This window comes from Dipteris shenzhenensis, chromosome 22, assembly GCF_047967505.1.
Source record: "Dipteris shenzhenensis isolate YYH24624 ecotype China chromosome 22, Dip_SZ_1.0, whole genome shotgun sequence".
In the NCBI taxonomy this organism is placed as follows: domain Eukaryota; kingdom Viridiplantae; phylum Streptophyta; class Polypodiopsida; order Gleicheniales; family Dipteridaceae; genus Dipteris; species Dipteris shenzhenensis.
The window spans coordinates 49142860-49158189 of NC_141617.1; positions in this window are offsets into that span (position 1 = coordinate 49142860).

Below are 15330 nucleotides of genomic sequence, written 5' to 3' on the forward strand. Positions count from 1 at the left end.
GTGGTCGTCACTTGCTGTAGGTGCGCTGGAGGAGGTTTGTCGTCGATGGAGGTGGTTGGAAGAGCATAGACTAGTCAAGGTTGGAGAGAGAGTGCTTGGCTGTGAACTATGTGCAATTCGAAGGAGCCGTGCTAGAGCTGTTGTAGAGAGGAGAGCTTTGAGCCTTATAATCGGTGTAGGAGCCGCCTTGCAGCTCACGCATAGGTGCTTGCTTGTTAGGTCGTAGAGAGCATAGGTGCTGGCTGTCAGGGCTGGCAGCTGCTCATCTAGCATTGCTACAAGGTTATCTTGCAAGGTCGTTGTTTGCTGTTGCAAGTTGGAGACATTCGAGGCTGCTGTGTCGCTTGATGCGGCTGAAGGGCCGATGCTGGTTGTTGGGGCTCATAGTTCAATTGAAGGAGGTGCCGCTCAGGCCGATGAACTCTTTGGAGGTGTTGGCTAGCTTTGGAACCTATTTTGGAGAGGCTTATCTGAAGAAGGCCCGTAAAGGTGGCTAGTCTCTCGCAGAGAATGCAACAAATGCAAATGTTGCGATAAAGGAGTTGTCTGCCATTAAAGCAATTTTGCAAGCTATGGAGGACTACAAGCAGAAGTTGCGGTGGTTGCTTTTGCCATGGAAGTCTTTCTCCTTAGAACAAAAAACTGATCTCTCTATCTTGAACTCACAGACTTCTTAGTCAATATTGCAAAAAAAAAATCTCTAATACTAAGAAAATCTCTCACTAGGGAAGCTAACCTAGGAGAAAAAACATGAGCTCCTAAGGAGTGTCTACAACTAATCTAGGAGACTATACCTAAGTTCTGATACCATGACAAAACATGTGTGCCTCAGGATCTATGGAGCACTCTAAGGTGGATGGAACCTATGTGGAAACATGATGAAGAGAGTGCTCATGACATGTACCTCAAGTCAATTAGGTTCCAAGATAGATTAGCTCGGACTCATAAAGAGAATCTTGAGATAGTGCAAAGTGCTTGATTGATATTACTTCAAATGAACCTCCCTTTTATAGGTGAGGGTACTTACATCCATATGCTTGCTCACATGTGGGATATCTCCTCCATGCCATGTGGCAGCTTGCCCTTTACTCATACCTTTGCTCTACATGTGCTCATGGCACCACAACTCTCAACACTTACCCCAGTAGACCTTCTCATAACTATCAAATTATTTTCCGTAGCATTGGCCTTCATTATCTGATTTGAGACTCTTCAACTTCTTTCTTGTCTAGGCTTTCCATTTCTTAAAAGTTTCAAAGATAAATTTTCTTTGAATGCACTAAACCCATTGCATCATCAATAAAAGTAACATAATAGTGAGAATCACCAAAAGATGATACATCAATAGAATCCCATACATTTGTATGCATAAGCACTAACTTTTCTCTCTTGTTTTGTTTCCCAACTCTGAGAAATCTGCCTCTCATTTTCCTTCCATAAACACATTTCTCACAAAAATCCGAATCAACTTGCTTCAACCTAGCGTTAGCTTTCTTGAATGAAGAATCTACATCTCCTTCTCACTCATGTGTCCAAGCCTATGATGCCACAAACCTGCTTTAGCTTCAACATGGCATTAGCTTTCTTGACTGAAGAATCTACATCCCGTTCTCACTCATGTGTCCAAGCCTATGATGCCACAAAGCTGTGTACTCTCTTGTAGAAGCTAAAGCAATAGAGCGGTAAGCATTATCGATACATCAATACTAGGTACCTACCTTGGCTCTTTTTTCTATTACCATTGATCCTTTAGTGACCTTCCACAAATTTCTTATAAATGTGGTTGTACAACCTTCATCATTCAATTGTCCTATTGAAATTTATTCCGTCTTAAATCAGGAGCATGCCTTACCTCCTTCAGCAACCAATGGCTTCCATTCTACACTTTTGTTAGCACCTTGCCCTTTCCAACAACCTTACATGCTTCATCATCATCACACCTAAATAAACTTCTCTAAAACCACCTTGAACATCATACTGAAAATATTTCCTATGAGGTGTAGCATGAAATGAAGCCCTTGAGTCTACTACCCATGCATCAATAATATTGTCCGGTGATAGAATTAAGGCATCTTGCACATAGTACCTACTCCTATTTGTTTCTTGTGTATTCTTTTGTTGTCCATCTCCTTCCTTTTTCTTTGGCAACCAATAGTCTACCTTCAAGCATCCTTTCTTCTCGCAATGCTAGCACTCTAGTTTGGATTTGGAGAGATCAAACCTCATCATCAAATGTTACTCCTACAGACCTTAGATGGCATGCATTCATATTGAACTGATTTAAATGATCAGCTACATCTTTAGATTGAATAAACACTTCTAAGAAATACCTTGTTAGAAGCGACATCTTTAGGTGGTTTTTCACACAATGTATCCAACGTGCTCATCAAGTCCCCTTTTGTCTTTTGATATAAGACATTGAAAGCCACTAATGCTGCCAAACACAGTCATATCATTCCTAGTGCTTCCCTTTCAAGGACCTCCTAGTTTTCAGCTGACATACTCACAGGCTTCTTTGCTATCCCCCCTAATGGCAAGAGAGGTCCTTCTGGTATAGATAGTCCTCAATTTACATCTTCCAATGCTAGTAATTCTTGGCATTGAGATTCTTGATTTTGAACTTGCCTTCTTCCATCATTGCTCCCACTTAAAATAGGAACCTTGTTCAAATGAGTATCGTACATTGCTCAAATAAACGCTCTAATACCAGTGGTTAGGAGCAACACAATAACAGAGTAGTAATTCGAGAAGTGAAATGTATAAAATACACAATACAAAAAGAGCACATAATGGAAGAGAAAGAGAGACACCAATATACATGGTCCACCTAGTGTGGGCTACATCCATGGAGAAATCCAATAATAACATACAAGATACAAGCAGTATATTCACTGCTCTCATGCTATGTGAGCCACATATCTTTTTTTACATTTTTTATCACAAACTCATGCACCAATTTTCATATATTTTTGGCCTTGGGGGCGCTCCCCTCGAAGCCCCACCAAGGGGGTCCTAAATAGCTATCGCTGGTCCCCTTTGGAATCCCTTGGTGAAAGTAGTAGGGGGGGCATTGCTTGATTTTTGAAAGTGGAATATCCAAGGTTACGGTTTTTCCCATGAACCCTATCTCAATGGTGCAACTTACACCATTCTCAACAAACCCTCTTAAATTGCACTAGATAAGCAGAGGGTGCTTCACAAAGTCAAGTTTTGGAAATTTTGAAAGTTGCAGTATGCCTAAAACTATTAAAATAAAAAGTAGGCACAAAGTTGCACTTGTGGGCTATTCTTGCCCACAAGTGCTTCCACATCTTGTACCCTTAGAGACCCCATATTCCACATCATGTGTGTGTGTGTGTGTAGAGAAAGAGAGAGAGAGAGAGAGAGAGAGAGAGAGAGAGAGAGAGCTCCACACTATGTTTGGAAAGTTAAATATCAAGGTTAGGGTTTGTCCCATGAACCCTATCTCAATGTGCATCTTATATCATTCTCCACAGCCCCTCTTGAATTACACCAAATAAGCAAGGGCGCTTCACAAAGTCAAGTTTTGGAATTTTTGAAAGTCGCATTATGCCCAAAATTATAAAAATAAAAAACATGCACAAAGTTCTTCAATTTGACTCTATAAACCCAGTTGCATCCAATGGTCTTTTCTTTGTTGGAAGATTGATTGTCAATATGAATCTAATGGTGTTAGCAAGGTAATTCATTGAATCAGTGAAGTTGATGAGTACATGTATAGAGACTATTGTAAGCTCATCAAAGTATGATGAAGTTTGATTACTAATGACACTGTGAGATGATCAAATTTCCTTTGACTAGATTAGGTTTGATGCTTTATGAAGTGAGGGTATTAAAAAAGCCCCTCAACTAAAATTTCTCCCACAATAAAAACACCCCTCTTTACGTATGAACTAAGTTATTTTTTTCAAAGTTTGATTAAGAAACCCCTCCTGTTATTGTAATTCTATCTTCTTTACCTGATAGGCATTAGTCGCATCAAAACTCAGACCCGCTTGCTAGCATATCTACATCACCTTCATGTATCCATACACTCCTCGCATTTATTGGTGCTTCTCCTTCAACCGTTTCATCAACCTCAGCGCTCACATCTTGTTGATTTGAATAATTTCTTATTAGGGTCAGATTAACCACTTTCTTCACTTTCTCTAAATATGATTTGCATAATGGAAGAACATCAGATGGAGTGCATGTGCAAGCTCCATTGTCACTGCCTATTTGAGAAAATGTTGTTTGATGTGAGTAGAACCGCCTGTGAACTTGTGTCCACAAGATTTACACTGTAAGAAAGAAACCAAGGCATGTACTTTTCGTATCTCCATCACGTATGACCAAATCTTGCCATGCACCATGCTTTTGAAGTTGCCAAAAACAAAATGCAAAAAAACTAATTTGAGTATACAAAAGAAACATACTGCAATACACATTTTATAAAAGCCAACACATATCACAAATCAAATATATGCCCCTTTTGGTTATAGATCTTATCATATTTATCACTTCTTCAAATCTATTTGGAATTTCTTAAACTGTGAAAGAAGTGCTTAGAATGATTTACTTCATCAACAAATTTTGGCACCACCTGCTCGAAAACCCCTTCATCTTCCATGCTATTGTTCATACTCCATAGTTTGCACGTGGTGGCTAATTACCTGTCTAGGATGGATGGCAAGCACCCCGACCACTTCATTGAGATTTTCCAGATGCAAACCTATTTGAGGCACCGATCAAGGGATGCACGCTAGTCAATGTGTCCAATGGAGCACAACCACTAGTGCAAGACTAGCAAGAAGCACAAGACAACATCCTCCTATTCATATCGATGTGGTATGATGACATGTACCAGTTTTTGCAAACCACCATACTAGACCATTACCTGTCCTAAGATAGGTACAAGTGACTTGCTCTACAGAGTCAAAATTTTAAGATCATCCATGACTCCTTGTACCACTCTGGTCCAAACAAGGTGCTTTGCATATGCGTTCCCCCAATGAGAACAACAACCCATTCGGTGGGAAGCTCACAAAGGCCTAGCAGGAGGCCATTTTGCTGGCAATAACACTGGTTGGAAAATCCTCCAAGCCAGCCTACAGTGGCCTATAGTTATTGGTGATGCCTTTGCCAATGTCAAGCAATGTGAAGCATGCCACATAATGGGATAGCCCACTACCAGGGACCGCATGCCACATAACCCAGTTCTCCCATCAGATCCATTCCAAAGTGGAACCTTGACTTTGCCAACCCATTTAAGCCGCTAGCCACCCATTTAGTAACAGATACATCCTAATGGGGCGACAAACTATTACACCAAATGTGTTGAGGCGAGGCCTTTGAAGATAATTTTGTTGCATCAACTGCTGCCAAATTCATCTGTAAGTAGATTATCATGTGATTCATTGTCCAATTGAGATAGTCAGGGACAAAGGAGCCCACTTCATTAATGGAGTGATGAAGAAGATGATGAGGCAGCATATGATTATCCACAAGCTGTCCACCATCTATCATGCATAGGCAGATGGCTAGGAGGAATCCTCCAACAAGATCATGATGATGATCCTAAAGAAACTAATCTATGAAAACCGAAAGGATTGGGATCAAAAGCTACAGCCATAGAGCGGATAAGCCCAAAAAATTGCTCACACACCGCATGGAGGAATAGTTACAACACCACTGTGAGACCAGATTCATCATGGCCCATTGTGCTGATATAGTGCAATGCCATTGGAAGAAATGGACTGACTACCATGCAAAGAACCAAATCTTCAAAGAGAAAGAGACAGTATTGCTATTCTGCTGATCCAGACAGCACCCCCACCCCAGGAAATTGAAGTTCCCATGGGCCAGACTGTATTGGATCATGCATTGCTACTATGATGGCACGTTTTTACTTGGCACGCTTAAAGGAAAACTTTTCAAAAAGTCCATTAATGGCCCTATGCTACAATATTCCTTTCTTGAGAAATCAGAAGATGACCCGGTAGTAGTGGCTGCACGTGTGGATTTAATTTGGCCAGATGTTGAGTCATCAAGTGACAGGATGCACTCCACCTTACTACAATTTTTCGGGTGCCACATCCCAAAAAAGGCCATCATCACCTGACATGCATGCAAATGACTTCTTGCCCTTGCATGCCTTTTCTTCCTCAACATCACTCATTCCCTTTGCCATTTGCAACTCTTCTCACATGGTGATCTTTCTCTTCGCACTCTCTTGCACTCTACCTTTGATCCTCCTAACTCCCACCATTGTGGTTTACACTGGGCTCCCGACCTTTTACACTACAACAACTGTGGCAGACAACTGGGTGACAATAACACGTCTTAAATGTGCAGCATGGAGCATGATCCCTATTCACCCCGATGTTCATAGCATTACTACATAACTCCAACAAGGAAATATAGTGCATGTCACCTCCAAGGAATACATGCTCACCACTAGGTTGGTCACCTTAGCACTTCATCTTCCTCTCGATGGCAAAGTTCGATGCTCTAGTGCCAAGCCTAGCGATAGAGAGATCCTGTTTGGCAAGACAATCACCCAAGAGCACCTCCTAACCCTCCTTTGATCCCCTTCTTCAATTTCTTTCTTGTATTGATTTGGTTGCAGGAAAAGTCAGCCAATATCTTGGTTGATGCAACGGGGTGGCTAATGTAGGTGGAGGAAGGGCCATGGTGTGGGCTAAGCTATTCATGGAGTGCTTCCTCAAAGAGGTAAAAAGCCTCACAAAGTGGGCAAATACTCAGAACTGCATCGGTCAGGTGTACTCCATCTTATTCCCGTTCTCAGCACTACCAACAATTGGAGCATTGGAGGCCAACCCAATGGAGACGTCCAAGGCTAGGAAGCACCACTCAAAATGCACATTGGAGAATAGGACTGGACATAGCAAAAAGACAGCCAGAGTCATGGAATTGAAGGATACTAGCCTTGAAGAGACCCCCAACTCCAAAGCATGTGCAAATGATGACTTTGAGCCAATCACCTCGTTTCCCTTGGCCATGGGTCTTGAGATGATGACCTTCTTTGAGGGACCTCCATTAGCTACCTCAATAGGCCCGACTGATTTTGCACCTATTCCCCCTACTTCGATTGCCTCAGCTTCACCATGTTAGCCAACCCTTCCTTTTGTCTCTTCCTCTAGGGTAAGGGGGCCGGTACTATGGAGGGCTAACTTTTTAGCACTAATCCATGGCGGAAATGGCCTTCCTAAAATCAGAATTCAGATTTGAAGCTATCGCTGTCATCGGGTCATAATAGGGAGCTAATTTTTATTTTCAAACTTTTCAAAAAGAGATGGCACAGCTGTGTACTTACATGCATATGCTTGCTCACATGTGGGATATCTCCTCCATGCCATGTGGCAACTTGTCCTTTACTCATAAGAGTTTGTCACCAGGGTCTCCGAGCTATCATAGGAGGTGGAAAGACTCAAGCACACACACCAGCAGGCCAAAGAGGAGCATGTCCCTGCAACTTGAAAATCCTCTGCAAGCAACATACAGAAATGAAAGCTCGAGCCCTCCTCTGGGATATGTAGCTCCGCACCACCAGAATCAAATTGAAAGTGCAGTGCCAATGGATGGCGACATGCTAACGGAGCTGCACTCATCATGGCCGAGCAAGCCCAACACAATGGAGACATCACATTGAGCACCTACAGCTCACCATGGCACCCTTTGGGATTTTTATTTGAATGTAACTCCAAAAGCATTTCAATCCATTTTGGAGATATGTGGTTGCTCACACATGAGTCAAAACCACCAAGTATTCTCATCTTTGTGGTTTTTGGTAACTTAGGCTTTTCTACAATGGCATATTGATAAATGATAACTTTGCACTGGTACTAAACTTGATAATAATCCTAATAGTGATCCTTGGCATAATGTGTACACTGGAAACTATCTATGCTAAGTACCTTGAAGTTACTTTGTTGTACTAACCCTGTTAACTGTGTCTCTTTGTTTTTCCTACATTCAAGTTCCCAATGACCTAGGATACTATAGTAGCTATAGTTGCCTAATTTTCTAGGATTATTGCTTTAATTACCTCCTCTTCATGTGCTTCCTCTACCTCTAATATCCCATGTCCCTCTATAAATGGAAGGATCTTGATGTCACTGTGGTAACCTAATGAAGATTGAGAATGTCTACTAGGGTGATGTGAAAAGTTTCCTCCAGCTTGATTATTAATTCTACTAGATTTTTGCCTTTTCCTCTATGAAATCCTTTCCCTTTGTAGAAAGTGCTTGATTATGACTTTGTAACTCTTCTCATCTCCTCTTGCATAAGCATGTTTAACATGATCTCAAAGGATGGTGGTGCATCTCAAATGACCATTGTAAACTAATCATAGTCATTTGTCTAGCGAAAGACAAAACGAGATAGAAACAAATCATAAAGATATTTCAAACAAGTCCTCCAAGAGCTCTCTATAAGCCATTAAAAAAACATGTATGTACATATAGATGTACACATATCTATACATACATGCATGCATGCATACATACATATATATATACATATATATATATATATATATATAGAGAGAGAGAGAGAGAGAGAGAGAGAATAAATGATTTGGACTAACACAAAATAAATAAATGATGCCCATACCAAGACATGCCTTTCCACAATGAATGGGGTTTCCAAAATGCAATTCATAGAAATTGAAAATTTGCAAAAGAAGCTCGAAGAGACATGTGCAAGCTAAGTGCTCACATGTAGGAGGAAATGGAAAAGTGGAAGGAGAAATGCAATCACAATTGGGGAATCAATTAAGAAAAATGCAAGAGCATATGGCTAGAGTGTTGGATGAAAAAACCAACACCTTACCTCATAGATACAAGAGCTAGAAACTCATATTGCCACTCAAAAATCAAAGAAGGCAACCTTGAGGACGTGCAAACAATGTGGAGAGGGAGTGTTTTGGCCATCCCTCAATGATGAGCTGAACACAATCAAGCAATAGATGAAGACTATCCAAGCAAAAGAGGAGAAGAAGACAAGCAAAATATTGGAAGAGTTCAAATCAACAAATGAGAAACCTAGGAAGAGATGGTTGCCATGCAGGCCACTATGAAGGGGGAGCATGTGGAATTCACTCAGCAACTAACTAAAAGGAAGGAAGAGAGGAAAGTGGTGGTCTAGAGGGACACCTCAGCCCCGAATAAAGAATTTATTTATGATTCTCTAGAGGAGGAGGAGAGATGGAGTAGGAACGCTCTGGATGTCCTTGTGAGGGGCCTAGTAGTGGGTGACACCTTGATGGCGGTGGATACCAAAGCACTGATCACCAAGATGGGTATCAACCCCACCTTTGAGACAACTTGAAGAGTGGGAAAGACCAATGGACCTACAACGCCAAGGGTAGTGAAATTATGAACAGTGGTAGACAAATCCGCCTTCATTGAGTTTGAAGGCTACACTTAAGGGGACTAGGACAGACTTGGATGATGACCTCATGCTTTTACAAAAGATGGTAGTCATGAAAGAGGGAAAGTAGGCTGCATATAGAGATGGCAAAGCAATCATTCAATAAAAAGAAGGAAAAGGGGAAAGCACATGACTGTGTCAAGCCCATGGGACAAGGGTACAATACAAAATGAGTATGGCTATGTGGAATTACAATGGTACCCTTTGTTGGTCTAACCTAGGGGGTTTCTTAGAGATTGACACTAATAGATATGACATGAGAGCTCATAAAAGGGACTCCCCATGGTCACAAGATATATATGGGAGTCAACTCACAAGAAGGAGATGAGGAGAGACAACAGAATACGAGGCCCCGGAGGTGTAGTCATCCTTTTGTTACTTGAGACTACTCACATCTATGGTAGGAAAGGACAAGCATGCACAACACATGTAGACACGTGATCAAATGCTTGATATATACCTGATTTTTATTCTAGTATGCTACTCATCCTATGTGCATGACGTCACGACAACGGGTCACAACCCATGTGAGACTATATATGATGACATCATAGAGTTCTTTAGGTAGGGGGAGATCCTCTTCTTAGGTGACTTCAATGCATGTATGGGAAATAGAACAATGGCTCTACTTGACTTTGGATCCAATCCCCTCAGGGTAGTAGTAGAGATAGGCTCAATTAAGATGAGACATTCTGAGGATGCACTCCAAATGATAGGGTATGGGCGACACCTATTGGAGATGGGAGCAATACATCACTTGATCATGTATAATGGTCTTCAAAGGTGGCCATTATCGAGTGGTCTCACTTTCTTTCCACATGGAGGAGGGATTAGCACAATGGACTACTTGATGGGCTCCCTAGTTTTTGTGCACATGAGTATATGACTTTACTATTCCTCCAACCCCACTCATTTTGCTGACCACTCCTATATGGCATTTAGTATTCCAATACCACCATGCCATCCACCATAGGACTGGTCTCCTTGCCCCTAGTCGAGTCTAGATACACTTTGACCATGCTCTCGATGAGGTCTATATGAGCCAACTATCTCATGAGCTAATTACCTTCCTTGGAGATGATGCAAACCTCACCCATGCCTCAAACACTCTCATTCAATGGTTTAGGATGCTATTGCTAGATCCTTTCCCACTACTCAATCCGCATTACGCCCCCTAGGTGGAAAGATGCCCTAGAACCCAAGGTTTGATGATAATTGTTGAGAGATGAGATCTCACCTCATATGTGAGTGGGACTTGGGGCACTTGAAGGCACTATGTATCTCATGTCACCTCAGATGCCCCAAGAGGCGAGCTTTCCTCTCGCATAAGATGGATGAGGTGATCCAAACCTTTCGAGGAGGGGACCCCCCTATTACATGGGGGCTTCTCTCTAAGGGCAAGCCACCTATCCTTACCATGGATCTAGGTGTTTGGTACACTTATGTGAAATCACTCTATGATGTCCCCATTCACGCATATCTTGACTTGTCCTCTCTCCCTAGGCCCACCACATTTGTATTGTTCGCTGCACAAAATGTATGAGTTGCACTACGTAGCCAATGACCTTGAGGGGCTGCGGACTGAGAACTTTGCACATGGACAAGAGGTCTCCGCCCTGATCTTAGCACAGATGTTCAATCATGCTATATGTCATGGTTTCCCCCCTGCTTGGAGTACCACTATCATTGTGCTGATATAAAGCAAGAGATCCCATGAACACCATGAACTGCCATACTCTCATGATTGGTTACACACTAGCCAAGATTTATGGATCAGTATTAGAGCAAGAGATCAGCTCCTATATAGAGGCATAGGGACCAGTGGTTGGATACTAGTACAAGCTGGATTGCATTCCACTCTTGACCATATTTTCACTCTATCAACCCGTCATCGAGGAGGTAAGATCAATATCCCAAAAGTGTATGCTTGCTATGTAGAAATTTAGAAGGCTTTAACATAGTCCCATAATCTTGCATGATTTAGGAGATGCAGATCCCAAGGGACATGATTTTGGGAGGTGATGAGTCTATATGAGTCAGTCACAGGTAGACTTTGTGCCCATGGAGACCTATCAAATTCGGTTGAGAGCACGATCGAAATGAAGCACGGATGCCCCCTCTCACCGACACTATTTGGCATCTACATTAATGAGATCACAACTTTCATTGACTGCCTAGGAGGTGAGTGATCGTTGCTTGTTGATTTGATACATGTACCACTGTATGCAGATGACATAGTTCTCTTATCCTCTTCAGCAATAGTCCTACAGAGACATCTAGAGTCCCTAGAGGTGTTTTGCAAAGAGAGAGAGAGAGAGAGAGAGAGAGAGAGAGAGAGACTTGACATTCGACCTTGGCAAGACCAAGATTATGATTTTCAACACCACACGTAGTACTTCATCAACACAAATACACTTACTAAGAAGAGCCGAAGGAGATTGTGCAATCATACACTTGCCTCAGGGAAGCCTTCACGGGGCAATTTTCATGATGATTCTTGCAACTAGGCATGGCTTATACGAGAGGACAGGGAGCTAGGGCTCCATTAGAGTGACAAAGATTTAAGGCAAAGTTCTAGAATCCCTTCGTGAGAGTGACTTTGATATACTTGTGAGGCCCACAGCCATGTGTGCAACACCCTTTTGGGGTTGATCTATCAACGACCAACTGGCGACGATGTGAGAGGTTGCAAGTGATTACAGGATCCAAGATTATATGGAGTAAGCCCTCAATCCCCCATCAAATCGTAAAAGTAGAGTTCACTCTAGAATGATGCCACCTTCTAGATGGTGATATATCTTCACAAGGTTTGGGCTTTACCTGGTTGAAGACCACCGAGGCTAGCCCTAAGTCATCCGGATGACTAGCTGAGAGTGGGGTTAGCACAACCTAGTATGTACGCATATCCAAATGCTTTGACACTCGAGGTATTCAGATGGACCATCCCCCCCCTTTTGATACAGCTTGGATGCCCCTAGTCCTACATGATGAGATGAACCGTATCATGCAGTTGGATCTAAGCGACCTAGATACATCACAAACTTTTTTTTGAGGGCGGTCATACCAGGAAGTCCCCACCAAGATCCAGTTCTAGCATAGACCACTTCTTTGTAGTGTCAAAGGATGGAATGATCGTTAGACGGGATGTCATCATGGAGGCAAGCTAAAGATCCCAAAACATCACTCGCTTTGTAGAATTTCTAAAGGCCTTTGACACAACCCCACGATGTGTGTGTGTGTGTGTGTGTGTGTGTGTGAGAGAGAGAGAGAGAGAGAGAGAGAGAGAGGGAGAGAGAGAGAGAGAGAGAGAGAGAGCACGGTCAACTTCACCTAGTTGGAGACTATTGAAGCTAGCACTAGAGTTATCCAAACAACCAGCCAAGAGTGGGGTTAGCACAACCTGGTATGCATGCATATCCAAATGCTTTGGCACTTAGGGTATTCAGATGGACCATCTCCTCCCCTTTTCAGTGGAGCTTGGATGCTCTTGACCCCCTGATCTCGTGTGATGAGATCAACCGTATCAAACGGTTGGATCTACTCCAACTAGACAACTCACAAAGACAAGGGGGGGAAGACGAAGGTAGGAGTTCCCAATGAAGATCCAATTCTACTACGACCACTTCTTTAGAGTATTGGAGGATGGAGTGATGCTCAAACCCCAGTATCTAGAGGACATACGAGTCTCACACGCATTGATGATTGCCATGGGACATATGTGGATGTCACTGAGAATTGAAGCAAGGAGAGCCACAGGCAAGCCTAGAGAGTAGCAGATCTGTAGGTTATGCATGCTGGCAGACGTGCAGACAGAGGAGCATTTCCTATGTATCTACCCACTTTACTATGAGATCTGAGGATGACACTACTGTCTCGTTCACTTCATGACCACGTTTGCATTGGTCTCTATCAAATCGAGATGCGGTGACATAAAGAAACCCTATTGCAACAAATCAGACAATAGGGAGTGTCGGTGCCATGGAGGGCAAAGATAGATCGAGCTCAGCAACATGTCTGCATTCAAGTCATCCTTGGGACATAATGAAGTAGAGGAGGAAGAGATAGATAGTATGAGGGTAGCATGGATCTATGGGAAGAGACGATGCCAAGCAATGGAGCCAGAGAAATATGCCCCACACACAATGCAGAGGTTGTGACCAAAACATGCATGATGGAGGTTCAACCCATCCTAGCTCTACTCAAAAGGAACAACCTATGCCGAGGGGTCACTCTTAATATGACCCACTAGATATAGAGATCATAGAGACCACGCCCCCCGCCCTCGCAAGAGGCGACCGAACAAACACACATACGACATTCCTTTGCAGCTCACAGAAGAGCCACCATGGCAACTTTACTAATTCTAACTACTAGTTTGAGGACTAGTGTTGAGTTTTGAGTTTTTCTCAACCTTTTTAGCATAGCACTCAGCAACGGCCCCAATGAGCCCTTTGCTTCATAAGTCTTCCAGGCCTTTTGGAGGCGTTGGTATCTCTTTTTCTTTCTTTCTTTCTCTCATTTGTCTACTTCCACACATGCATCCATCATGCTTCTAGAGCTTTAAATGGTCCAAACCTCCCAACCTCTCTCTCTCTCTCTCTCTCTCTCTCTCTCTCTCTCTCTTTGCCCACACGTGCGTGCATTCAAGAATAAGCTCATCTTCAAAAACAAATAATGAAGAAAAATATTAATACTTCAAAACTGACGAGAAAATGGAGTAATGAAATGGGACAAAATAAAATCATAGTAGCTCTAATACGGAATTGAGACAAAATGTTTAATAGTCAAGAAAGAACAAACTGTCTGAGAACACTTCCTATACTCTCATGAACTTATACATAGAAAACAATGACACTATATAGGACTCCCTTCACAAAAAAGAAGCTTTTCTCTAAAGACAAAGCCAGATACATTCCTTCGATCTATATCTCAACATCTCCACACTCTCTCTCTTTTGTTTTTTGGTACCCAAAGTGGAGATCAACAAATACTAGATCAAAAAATTTCATTGTAAGGCAAGTAGATAGTGTAATCTATCTGACGAACACACAAGCAATCATAAGAGGATTGCCTGAGGACATCCGAAAATAGTAGAACATGGAAGAAGTAGCTTCTCGAAAGACTTGGTGGTTCATGTCTTTCCACAGAGTCCAAAGAGCCCATTATCAAACCCATGTGAAAAATAGATCAAACTATGCTCTCCGAAGCTCCAAAAAAGCTTGCCAAAGCAAGCAATGGCAAAGCGGGCCTGGAGGCACTGCTAAAGAAATAGCAATAAGTCAAACATCTATGACATAGAGCAAAGAGCAAGGATTCTTTAGGAGAGCACGAGAAATATGTTTACGTGCCAAGAGTTGGCCAAAAGAAATAACACCAAGCATCACTCGCCATAGAAAAACCTGAAGCGAAAGTTTCTAGGACCAGAGTTATTAGAACCGTTTACGCCACCATTTGGCATTACGATGCAAAGACCAAAGCTGATTCGCATGATGCGGTTTCCAAGGACAAGGCATCAAAACCTCGTATAAACTAGCCGCTGAGATATCGGCCATGCATAAGGGACGAGTAGCAGAATCCTGGCAATGTAAGGTCCAATCAGTAAGGCGATTCATAAGCTCCAACCTGGGTACCGGTAAAAAGCAATGAACCCATCTGAGAAAGATAGTGCAAAGGGTCGAACTGTCTCGCCACCAAAGGACCGTCATCACAAAGTACATCATCAACAAGATTAATTCCTTTTGATGATATAAAATATGAGTGCCTGGGTTCCTCCAAAGCAAGAAGTTATCAAATGTCTTTGACCAATGCAAGTTCCAGCCCGCAAGGAATTCCAAGCCAAAAACATATTAGAAACAAAAGGACAACCTTTAACTGTGC